The sequence below is a fragment of the Cricetulus griseus genome, chromosome 2, assembly GCF_003668045.3.
Source record: "Cricetulus griseus strain 17A/GY chromosome 2, alternate assembly CriGri-PICRH-1.0, whole genome shotgun sequence".
NCBI lineage: Eukaryota > Metazoa > Chordata > Mammalia > Rodentia > Cricetidae > Cricetulus > Cricetulus griseus.
In genome coordinates, this window is record NC_048595.1 from 25733132 (window position 1) to 25746461 (window position 13330).

A 13330-nucleotide genomic window follows, 5' to 3' on the forward strand; every position below is an offset into this window, starting at 1 on the left:
CAAAAACCAGGTATGGTGGCACGTGCCTGCAATCCCAGCACTTGGGAGGTAGAAGCCAAGAATATATGAAATGAAATAAGATAAATAAAAAGCACCACTGTGTCTGAACCTATAACCCTCAAGAAGGAAACAATAGAACAAGTTGGAATGTACAAAGGGTATTTGTGGTTTTCTGTTTTAGTCTTTGTTTGTCATGTAGCCAAGACTTACAGTAACTCTGTAACATGGGGGACGGCCTAGGCCTCCTGATCCTCCCACCTCCACCTCCAGAGGGCTAGGATTACAACTGTGTACAACCAGTGTATCTGCTTGACTGTACTGTCACCTTCTTCTTTCTTTTTGAGACAGGTTCTCACTGTGTAGCCCTAGATACCTTAGAACTCCCCATGTAGACCACGTTTTCCTCAAATTCACCAGATCAGAGTGTTGGCATTAAAGTAGTGTGCCACCACACCTGACCTGTTGTAATCTTGAATTCCAATGCAGGAATACTTGAGGCCAAAGACATGGGGAGAAAATGACCAAGAGTCACCAAAGAAGCCTCTAGAGCAGTGACTCTCAACCTTCCTAAAGCTGTGACCCTTTAATACAGTTCTTCATGTTGTGGTGACTCTCAGCCATAAAATTATTCCGTTGCTACTTCATAACTGTAATTTTGCTACTGTCACGAATTGTAATGTAAATATGGATTTTGCAGCCCCTGTGGGGGTGGAGACCCACAAGCTGAGAACTGCTGCTCTGAATGAACATGTAACACTCACTCACCTGGAATCCCAACACTGAGGAGGCTGGCATGGGGATGCCATGAATTTGAGGCAATATATCAAAACGCTCCTTCGGGTGCCTCAGTTTGTCCTTTTGTGCCTCTGCAATCCTGCAAAGACTCAGCCAGAAATAGAGCTGACACACTGGCAGCAGATCTGCAGGGAGACAGAGCCATGCTCACAGACATGGTGTTAAACAGCTGCTCTTGCCAACCCTCAGACCCAAAGAACAGGTGGTTTCTCTTCTAGGCCACTGGTTGTTTGGGAGCGGTGTAGGGTGTCACACTGTTGTGGGGAAAAGCCATAGCTATGAACGAGCATCTTTCAAATGGTCAGGAGAATAACTAAAAAGAAGCAAAAGTAGGGCTGGGGATATAGCTCAGTGGTAGAGCATCTGCCTTGTAACTGCAAGGCCCTGGGTTCAAACCCCAGAACCACACCACACACACACACCACACACACACATCCCCCCGGAAAACAGGAAAATTACACTGTTAAGGGAAAAAAGAATCATGCTTTTTACAGAGAGAAAAGTAAGTCAAATATAAAAAGTTTTAGGTGTTACTGGAATATAAAACTGATGGAGAATTGTGCTTTAACTCACCAACAATGAACTACTGTGAAATCTTCTCTCCAGGTAAGATATATGAAGTGGCTTCCTCCAGACACTGGACGGTGGGCAATGGGAGGTCTGACCCTTGACCTGGACCCACCATCTTGACATTTTATCATCTTGCCATATGGAAATAGTCTCAGCTCATTTTTGACTCTGTTGAAGAGGAAGAGGAGAGGTGAGGAGGAGGAGGAAGGTTTAGAAGATGTTGCCCAAAGTAAAACTTGTCTCTGTAATAGGAAAGGATGAGGATGCAGCCCCTGGATGGGATGATGCTAAAAAGAAGGCTGGAGGGAGTGGGTCAACTCACAGTCTGTGTGAAAGACATTAAGGGAAGCCATGGAAAAGACAAAGTATGGGATGAGCCTTAGTGATGTAACCACACAATACAGTGACGATAAAGCCAGGCAGGGAGGTAGTGTGGGTCATATGACCAGAGTGCGAGCATGTCAGAAAATATTTGCCTTGCCTGTAAGTGGGATGAATACACCGTGTTTATAGACCCTCCAGTTAAGACAAAGTTTGGATAATATATCATGGTTGAAAGATATTCTAGTTTGATCTCTTTTGCTGTGATAAACACCATGACCAAATGCAACTTGGAGAGAAAAGGGCTTATTTAGTTCACAATCCATCATTGATGGAAGTCAGGGCTGGGACTCAAGGCAGGAACCATAGAGGAAAGCTAGCACACTCTGGCTCCACTAGCTAACTTTCACAGCCCAGGCCTACCTGCCTAAGGATGGTGCTTCCCAGAGTGGATTGGACCCTCCTACGTTAGTCATCCACCAAGAGTTTCACACAGACATGGCCACAGGCCTATCTGATCATGACAATTGCTCAGTTGAGATTCCCTCTTCTCAGGTGACTGTAGGTTGTGTCAAGTTGACAGCAAAAACTAGCCAGGAGGGGCTGGAGACATGGCTCAAAGTTAAGCACACTTGCTGCTCTTCCAAAGGGCCAGGGTTCAGTTCCCAGCACCGATATTGAAAAGATCACACTGCCTGTCACCCCAGTTTAGAGACTCTAGTGCCCTCTCTGGTCTCTGAAGGCACTGTACACACGTGGTGCACATACAAACATGTGCACGCACACATTGACATAAGTAAAAAGTAAATAAATAAATGAACATTTAAAAACCTAATCTGGACAAAGTGAGAGACTAAAACATATAAAAGACGTTTTTTAAAGTCTCTAGCACCCCTAGTAACCCAATTGGGTGGTTCAACAACTCCAACATTTTTAAAACAACATAACAAAATCCAACTTATAACGACAAACACTTGATCAAAAAGCCCCGCACTTGATCAAAAACCTTGCCATACATAAAGCAAGAAGACAGTAACTCTAACCAGGAGAAACTTCACACATAAGAGTAGATTCTCCAAGGCAGGGTGGTGCACACCTTTAATCCCAGCACATGAGAGGCAGAGGCAGTCGGATCTCTGTGAGGTAGAGGCCAGCCTTGTCTACAGAGTGAGTTCTAGGCCAGCCAGGACGGTTACACAGAGAAACCCTGTCTCGGAAAAGAAAAACAAAAACAATAACAAAAACAAAAGAGCAGATCCCACAGTGATCAAGATGAGGGGAGTCATCAGAACGTTAGATTCTAAAGAGTAGTTTCACAGGGTTGAGCTCATGGCTCAGTGGCAGAACACCACTTGAGTGTGGAAGAGACCCTGGGCTCCCATCCTGGCACCACAGAAAAAGAAAAGTTGTTTTAGAAATATAAAAATATCATCCTTTTGAGAACATAAAGAAAACATGATGCTGCTGTAGGAAAGAATGGAAAAGATTGTCAGTAAAGGGCCAACAAGATGGCTCAGTCAGCTCGGTGCTTGCCTCAAAAGCCTGGTGACCTGAGTTTGATCCCCAGAACTCACATAAAAGGTGGGAAGAGAGAACCAACTACCCACAATTATCCTCTGACCTCCACGCACTCACTGTGTTGCTTGAACACATACATACAAACACGATAATAATAATAATAATAGTAGTAGTAGTAGTAGTAGTAGTAGTAGTAGTAATTATAATAATAAGCCAGGCAGTGGTGGCATACTCCTTTAATCCCAGCGCTTGGGAGGCAGAGAAAGGCAGATCTCTGTGAGTTCAAGGCCAGCCTGGTCTACAGAGTGAGTGCCAGGACAGGCTCCAAAGTTACAGAGGAACCCTGTCTCGAAAAACCAGTAATAATAATAACAGATAAACTTTTAAAAAATACTATTAGAAACTATCTAAAATTATGTACAAAAAGGAAACATTTTAAGAAACTGAGCGTAGCATCGGTGAGCTATGGGAGTCACTGAACTCTGTACACTGTGAGTGATAAGTTGCATGGTGCCTGAATTATACCTTAGACAGTGTTATTTACATAGTGAGAAAGAAACACAAAGACATTTTCTTGCTTCCTTCCTTTCTTTTTAACTGGAGAATAAACCCAGGGTCTCACATAGGCAAGTACTCTACCACTGAGATACATTCCCAGCCCCTTTGTATTGTTTGCTTGTCTTATTTTAGTTTTTGTTTATTTGAGATAGGCTCTCAATGTGTAGCCCTGGCTGTCCTGAAACTCACTCTGTAGACCAGAGTGGCATTGAACTCATAGAGATCTGCCTCTGCCTCTGCCTCTGCCTCTGCCTCTGCCTCTGCCTCTGCCTCTGCCTCTGCCTCTGCCTCTGCCTCTGCCTCTGCCTCTGCCTCTGCCTCTGCCTCTGCCTCTGCCTCTGCCTCTGCCTCTGCCCCTCTGCCTCTGCCTCCACCTCTGCCTCCTGAGTACTAGGATTTAGAATATATGCCACCATGCCCAGCTCCTTCTATATCTTTTATTTTAAGACAGAGTCTCACTAACTTTCCCAGGCTGACTTTGGATGTATTCTATATCCCAGACAGGTTCTGAACTTTCAATCCTCCTGCCTCGGCCTTCTAAATATTAAAGCTGGGTTTACAGTCCTGCCTTCCTGGGACCAGAAAAGCAGGGAAGGATTTTTTTTTCAGTACTGGCCTTCATGCATGCTAGGCCAATACTCTAACACTAAGCTATATTTAGCCCCAGTACAAGATTGTAACTTACAAGGTCACTGTCTTAAATGGACTATTCTTACATAGCATAAAGAATAATTGCAATTTAACATTTTAAAATACAATTTGCAATATCATTAAAACTAGTTTTTAAAAAGAAGACTAAGGATTAATGTAATAAAAATGTATGCTATCTCTACCTCGAAATCTAACCCATGGTAGAAAGAACAGAAGCAGGCACTAAGTGAGAGCCGTACAATGCTCAGAGATAGCATGATGCAAACACCTTATGATACTGATTCCCCCTAAAGTCTGTTTATAGATTAAAAATAACTCCAAAACAAATCTCAGAAAGCTTTCAGACAGAAATTGATCTAGGAAGGGTCATCCATTCATGGTCACCCTCAGCTACATGGTGAGTTCAAGAACAAGCACAGTCTAGGTTGCCTGAGACTGTCTTAGATAGATAGATAGATAGATAGATAGATAGATAGATAGATAGATAGATAGATAGATAGATAGATAGATAGAAAGAACAAGGTCAGAGCAAGTGAGATGCTTAGCCAATATTCTTCCACCAAACCCCATGTGGTAGAAGGAGCAAACATACTCATTCAAGTTGTCCTCTGACCTCTATACACACACACACACACACACACACAGAGAGAGAGAGAGAGAGAGAGAGAGAGAGAGAGAGAGAGAGAGAGAGAGAGAGAGTCTTAAAGACTGACTATGGAGCCACTGTCATTGACATGCAGTGCAAACCCAGATAGAGTAAGAAAGCAGAATAGAATCCAGAAACCAGGTTACCAAAGCCCATCTATCGGGAAAGATCTTTTTTGTTTCGTATGGCACAGGGACAGGTTGGACAAGGAGAAGAGTGGACTTCAGTCCTCACTTCATACCTCACACAGAAATTAACCCCCAAGTAAGCTAGAAACTTAAACACAAATGCCAACCACAGAAAACCTTGCCAAAATAGACGCAAAAGAAATTCTTGAGCTAGGTAAAGATTGGGGTCCTTGTGTGGTTGGCATTTTCTTTGAACCACCAAACAGCTCCCAAATAATGACGTGGGGACTTATTATTAGTTATGAATGCTCAACCTGAACTTAGGCTTGTCCCATCAGATCTTTAACTTAACTTAAACTGTTTCTATTCATCTACGTTTTGCCTCAGGGCTTTTTACCAGTCTTTCATTTTGTATGTCCAACTCTCCTGCTTCCACTGTGTCTACTTGACTGGCCACTGGTGTCTCCTTGGGGTCTCCTTTTCTTTCTTCCTTTCTTTCTCCCCTGAGCCTAAATTCCTCCTCCTACTTACTCTCCCTTCCTGAAAACTCCACCTATACTTCCTCCTCTGTTCAGCTTTTTATTAGACCAATCAGGTGGCTTAGGAAGGGAAGGTAAAATAGCAACACATCTTTCCATAATTAAACAAATGCAACACATCTTTGCATAGCTAAACAAATATTCCACAACAACCTTGGGTTCATAAAACACAAAACCATAAAACATTAAGAGGGACTTAACAGACATAAACTAAGAAGACAGATGTTCAGTAATGCCAGCCATTGGAGAAATGCTAACTTTACAAAGATGGTTCTTCATAAAATATTCTAGAAGGGCTGAAAGGAGTCATCTTAGCAACTGCCAGCCTGCACCTCAAAGGCAAGCTAAGTGGGAACAAAGCTGGGCACAAAAGAACCTGTGATTTCATTTCCATGGGACTCTGTGAAGATAACACTTCAGCAAGAGAACGCTTGATGGGGAGAGGGTGTCACATCCCTGAGGACCAGTCTACTTCATGAGGTCGTTGCAAAATTAAGTGAGGATTAAAGGGAATCACTTCCACAAAGCATGCTGTTTCCACAACGGAGTTCAGTAAGTGCTAGCTCTGTTTTTCAAACACTGTTATTGTGAAGAGGAGCGTCTGGGAGTCCTCACTGATTTCCTGCTGTTCCCATTCTCCTGGGCACACAGCTGGGCCCTGCTTCTATATGCCTTTCATCTAGTGTGACCATAGAACAAGCTCTCATAACAGGCTGTGTGTGGGCCTGATGTGTGACCTTTAGACAGAGCAGGTAAGTGTGTACTGACTTCTCCATGTTCTCTGCTTGCTGGAGGATGGAGAGGCCATAAAAGATGAGTCCCTGAATATCTGTGTGGAGCATGGATGTCACCATTGCCCTGCACAGAGAAACAAGCCAAAACCAAACCTACATCATGTTAGACCGTGGGGATCTTGGAGTGCTGTTTGGTTTTTTTTTAACAATAACTTTTAAAAGTTAATAAAAATTAATATAATTACATAATTTCCTCCCTCTAACCCCTCCCATTGCTCTTTCAAATACATGGCCTCTTTTTCTTAACCATTGAGCCATATCTCAGCCAGCCCAAAGCCTCTTTTACTTTCATTATTGTACACACACACACACACACACACACACACACACACACGCTTATAAATACAGCCTCAGTCCATATGGTATGTGTGCGCACACACGTATGATTTCAGAACTGGCCACTAGAGACCCCTACCATAGGGAAAACTACCCCTCCCTCTCTTTTGACATTCTTTGATTGCCTGTAGTTCTTTGTCTAAGGTTGAGACCTTGTGAACTTTCCCCCCTCTATGTTAGCATGTCTATTGGTATCATCCTTGTTCTGGTCTTGTTTAGGTAGCCATGTTGGTGAAACTTCGTGGGTGTAGCTTCTCTGACATTTCTAGGAGACACAGTCTATCTGCCACGTCTTCCACAATGATCCCTGGGCCTTAGGTACAAAAGTTGTATGTAGATGCATCAGTTGGGACTGGGTAGATGCAACCTCTTCTCTGTGTTTGATCCACCATGACAAGGGCTGATTTTTAATTGCTGTTGCCATTGTGTTGATGTAACTAGCCCAGTAGACCCAAGAGCATGCTCACCACATACAAAAGTGTTCTCTGTCTTTCTCCCTTCTCTGAACACTATGTCCCAAAGCTCTAGTTCATGCCAGACCCAGTTTCCAACTCTTCTCTTTCCATTGCTGGCCTTGTGATCGAACGTCCATCGTTATTTACTTCCTGCTACAACCCTGAGTCTAGACTCATCAATGGGACAAAGAACCCAAGTTTGGTTCCCAATACCCATGTCAAACAACTTACAACTGACTTCAACTCCAACTGCAAGGGATCTGCTTCCCTCTTCTGGCCTCTATGGGAATCCATATAAATGGAGACATGCACACACACACACACACATATAGGTGAAAAAATTAAAACTAATTTTAAAATAGAATAAGAACTCCCAGTTCTTTCCCAGTGGTGGTGGCACATGCCTTTAATCCCAGTACTCAGGAGGCAGAGGCAGGAGGATTTTTGTGAGTTCAAGATCAGCCTGGTCTATGGAGCTAGTTCCAGATTAGCCAGGGCTACACAGAAAAATCCTGTCTCAAAAGAGAGAGAGAATTCCCAGTTCCATGACATTGGTCTTGTGACTTCATCTCTATAGTTCAATGTCGCCATCTCTAAGATAGGGTAAAAATGTGTTCCTAACAGTTTTCCTGTGAGGACTGAGCTAGACAATAAGTATATAAGAGCACATACAGTCACTGGTACACACAAGCATCTCAGTAGACCCTGAACTATTCTCCTTATTCCCAAGGATTCCCAGAACTGGCAGACCACATGTTCAGCTTGCTGTGCAGATGTTGGGAGCAGGCAGAAAGGGGCACTTCCTCTCTGCAACACCATTGGCAACCACTCACCCTTCCCTCCTACACCCACAGATATTAACACTAGACCTCACTAATAAGCTGGGGGATTAAAAAGTTCAAGATTGTCCTCCTCTACATATCAAGTTTGAGGCTAGCATGGGCTACTTGAAACCCTGTCCCAAAGAAAAGCAACAACAGCAAATGTATAGAAAACTTTCTTGGAAATTCTGTGGCCACTTGGTCCAAAACACATTTTTACAATAACACCACACATCAACAACCAAGTACTGACCCTAGTTTAAAATCTGTTGTGTTTACAGCGTCATCTGCTCCCCAAGACAAAGTCAAGGTGCCCAAAAACATTTCACTTGCACAACAGTTCTATGAAGGGCATAGTCTATAGATGAGAAAAGCAAGGTTTAGTAGACAGCTTAAGTGACCTGATGAAAGTCATACTTGAAGTCTCACTTCTTATGCTTGGCCTATCCCTGATTTAGTGAGCGAGTTGTTCCAGACACCTGTCCTAGGCTTAGCCACATGCTAGGACTGAAGACACGAAGACACAAAGACACAGGAGGACAAAGTCCTCAAGGTTTTCGAGGGGAAACAGATCAGTGACTGCTGGACTCCAACCCTGTGCAGATTGGAGCCCTGTGGTACCAGGCTCTCTCTACTCCCCTCCCCCAGCTCTGCTGCTGCTCAGGGCAGCAGAACCCCAGACCAGACATGCTTCCTGAGGCCGCTATTTTCCTTGGCCCCTGAGATGGGAGACAGTGTGCCCAACAGGGTGGAAAACAAGACATGGCATGGGGGTGGGGGGTAAGGGGAGAGCTGTCCCTGCTCTCACCCCCTACAACCTGTCTCTAGATGATGAAAACAGAGAGCAGAGGGGGCTAGCCTTCCATCCACCCACTGGCCCATCCAAGCCATTGTTCCCTTGTTGTGACAGAGGGTTTGTCTGAGGCCCATGGACAGGACTGAGGGTTTCCTCCCTAGCTCTCCCTGCTTGGACAGCTGGAGGAAACAGGCAGTCAGTGAGCCAGCTCTCCATTCCAACAATAACAGGCTGCCTGCCCCACTGGTAGGCCCACTGTGGGGGTAGGCAGCAAGCCTGGAGCCAGAGGGGCCACCCCACTCCACCCTGCCACTGACAAAACATGTTTTCTTGTTTTTGGAGGGGGAGGGGGTGACTGGTACCCATCCTGAGCAAATATGGTGCTGATAAGCTCAAAGGACCAGGCTGGCAAGCTAGCAGCTATGGCTGCATTCCTGGGCAGAGCCAGGTTGACCCTGGGGATCACTCAGACCAGCCTGCCAGGTCTGGGAATCTGGGCAATGTAACAGAGAGTTCCTGACCATGAAACCCAAGTACTCCTTCACTGAAAAGAGAAGACCCTAGGCTTGCTAATGGAACCGCAAACCTCAACAACACAGAGAGCTTTGAGATCTGGGATCTCAACTGGGCACCTGCTCCCCCCTCCCCATCTCTCTGTCACCCCTCTGCTCCCCACTACCAGCAACACTACCTTCAGTACCTTCTGGAGAACATGAGAAATGAAAATTGCTGCCCATTGTCTTTGAAGACACAGGTTCAGAGAGGACTGTGTGACTTATTCACAGTCACGCAGCAATGAGACTATAAATTCACTGTCCATCATCCTTGTCAGGTCTGACCCTGTCCAGAAAGCACCCATATCCTTTTGGTACCCTCTGCCTTCTAAGCCCACACACAATTTGTTTTGTCTCCCTTTGGGGGGAGACCGCTTTATTTTATTTTATTTTTCCTGAGACAGGGTCTCATGTAGCTCAGGCTGGTCTCAAATTCCCTTTTCTGAGATAATTTTGATCATTCCTAATCCTCCTGTCTCCACCTCAGTAATGGATTTATGAGCATGTGCCACCAAGCTCAATGTATACAGTGTGGAACCAAACCAAGGACCTCAGCATGCTAGGTCCACCAACTACGCTATGTCCCCAGGCCCGAGGGACAGTCTTAATATAAGGTTCAGAAGATGCGTATTCAGTGTGCAACCCCACTTTACCATATCTCCCTCTAAATGGGAGACTGTGGGGTTAAACCAGAAGCTGAGTGGCTACCAGCTCAGCGCTTACTGTGCATCTGAAGGCTGAGTGCACTCAACAGAGGCCACTCCTGTGTGTCACTGCACAAACTCAGAACAACTCTAACAGCCAATTTCATAGAGCAAACTGTCTATTGATTTCAGGTCTTTGGAGACAGTCTTTGGGTCCAGTCACTGGAGGTTTCTAGCAGAAGCTAGGCAAGGGAATCTGGTCTACCTGCATCCCGCCACTCACAGGTGTACAGGGGTATATAAAATATACTACAGAGAGGGCAGGAGTCCTGCAGCCCAGGTGTGGGCAATGAGGGTATGCAACTTTGGGGAGAATGAAAATACCATCTCAGTCTGCATCTTACCCGTACAGAGAACACTGGTGATAAAATGTGTGCCCCCAGCGGGCTGTCCCACCGTGCCGGCACCTCAGTGCAGCCCCGTCCGTCCCCTCCTCCTGCTCTATAACTACAGTAGATATTAGGAACCCCTCCCAAAGTGGGGAACTGCCTCAAAATCTGCCCTCCACACATTTCTCTAAGCACCCACATTCTGAGCTGACATCAGAACTGATTCCCAGGGCTGGCAAGATGGCTCACTGGGTAAAGCACTCGCCATACAAGCTTGGTGGCCTGAGTCTGATTCTTGGAACCCACCTAGACAGAGAAAGAGAGAACCCAGAGAGAAGGAGAGAACCAACTTCACAAGTTGTCCTTTGGCCCCCACACCCATGCTGCGGCACAAACACGCCTTCCCCCAACCCTTGACATCATATACAAGAATAATAAACAAAAATTAGATTGTAAAACAAATTTGAAAAGAACTGATTGTATGACTGGGTCTGGCAGTGTCGGCCTGTAATTTAGGCTACTTGGGGGGCTGAGACAGGAGAATTGCAAGTTTACAACCTAACTGGGCTGTAGACTAAGTTGGAGGAAAGCCTAGGAAACTTAGACCCTCCCTATCTCAAAGCAAAATAATACTGAAAAGGTCTGGGAAGGTAGCTGTGTGGTAGAGATTTTACTATGTATAAGGCCCTGGTCTCAATCCTCAATACTGAAAACAAAATCAGTCCCCCCACAACGCTCGCGCGCGCGTGCGCGCGCACACACACACACACACACACACACACACACACACACACACAGTGATCCTAGAACCTAAGATCTCTGGGACCACAGGTCTTATGCCAGGCCTGTTGGCCATCTATTCCGTGGACTGTTCTCTGGCTGACGGTGTCTAGCCTGAACCCCATCCTTTCAAACTGAACATACCTCCCCACCCCAGCTCTCTGATTCCACAGTCCCCACTCATCTTCCCTTACTGTCCAAAGCTCTATTTTTGTTCTGTCCTTATCCAGCTACACACCTGCTTCCTGTCCCTAAGGTCCTGGCCTGAGAATCCAATCCAAAAAGGCCTGGCCCCCTACCAGTCTAGCTGTGGGTTGAACTCTCCGTGTGGGCAGCCAGCATAGCCCCAAGGGAGTCCTGGAAGGTGACTTCTCACCTGTGCTTCGTGTCATCCACCCAAGCTTGAACCTGCGAGGAAATCCCCAGCTAGGAGACCTGGCCTTTAGTGCTATGGCAATCTGAAGTTACATCATGGCCTGGCTTGTAGGTTTCGTGTCTGGCCCCTTCCGCTGGAAAGTAATTTCAGATCAGCAAAAACCTGATCCAGCTGACCCCTACCCTCACCGCCACCTCCCACATCAGGGCTATAGCACGTGGGCCTTTGGAATGAGTTTGGTCCCACAGGCCCCTGTGCAAGGATGACACACAAATTCATGAAGTGTTCCATATAAATGTATGTATGTATGTATGTGTTCATAAAGCCTATTTGGGGGCCAGAAAGATGACTCAGAAGATACGGGTACTTGCTGCCAAGCTTGACAGCCTGAGTTCAATCCCAGCACCTGGATAGTGGATGGAGAGAACCCACTCCTGAACGTTGCTCTCTGGTCTTCATAAGTATGACATGGCATGGCATGGAATGGCATGACATGACATGACATGACATAACATCACACACACACACACACACACACACACACACACACACACACACACACACTAAATAAATAAATAAATGCAATTTAAGAAATAAATGTGTATTGAGAAGATTTTAGCAATTGTCCGGGAAAACAATCCCAACCCACTCAGGCTCACTCCAGGCCTTACAAAGATGCCAGAAGAAAACTAATAAAACTTAGGTCTGCACAGAACTCAAACCAACAAATGCTGTTGTAGTCACCATTCAGCATACATTGTGCTAATGACCCTAATTTCTTCCCCTTCTCCATTCACAGCCTTTGTCATATGACTCTGTAGCTGTTGCCACTTACAAGGTGGCATGTGTATGCCTTCCTCTTGCAGTCTGCTCTGCCTAACAAAGCATGACCAAAATAACTAGGTACTAGTTCTGAATCAAGACCTTCAGTGGTCTTCATGTCTGTGTCCACCCTGCTTCTACCCCCACCATAGCCATGACCACAAGCTTGAGTCCTGCAAGATGCAAAATGAGTGGCCATGCCATCATCCTGGCCAAAATAGTCTAGATCCCTCAACAACCTAGAAACCTCCAGACCTGTAAAAGTCCCACCCAAAATCAATAATGCAGTCTAGTCAATCTCAATTCACTCTAGAGTGTGAGTCACAAATCGTCTCTAATGTATACCACAAGGTCGTGGGCTTCTTACACACCAGACGCTGACAGATACACTTTTCAGACAGCTCTTGGGTTAATTTGTTCTAGCTTCTTTTCTCAAAGCTGCCCAACACCTACTCATACCACCTCCACCAACAAGAACCTTAGTACCTCCACAGGCAACTAGCTTGTTTCAAAAACTCTGTATTTTGAGTTTGAAAATTTCTGCCTGTGTACCTCCACACCAAGAATGAACAGGCCAATCTAACCAATCTACCCAGGCCTGTCTGTGTTCATCTAAATCCTGAGTCCTTCGAGTTAAAGAGTCCAAAGAAAAAGGCTGTTTTCTCTCTTAGTTTGTACAAGACAAGAACCCTTTGGCTCTCTGGAGTTTCCCTCTTCCTCAGCCTCTGAAAAGCTGCCAAAAGGTGAAGACTGAATTTCCTCGGGGTCAGACCTCACTCTCTGGGGCTGGCTCCACATCTCTGGCCTGAATCTTCCAACGCTTGCCTCCCTGCCAAC

The 13330-nt window shown here is 45.5% G+C and overlaps 1 pseudogene; it reads left to right on the plus strand.

Annotated features, from left to right (window-relative positions):
• Nucleotides 1-1582: 1582 nt before the first annotated feature.
• LOC113833887 lies at nucleotides 1583-6999 on the plus strand (annotated as a pseudogene).
• The last annotated feature ends 6331 nt before the right edge of the window (nucleotides 7000-13330 follow it).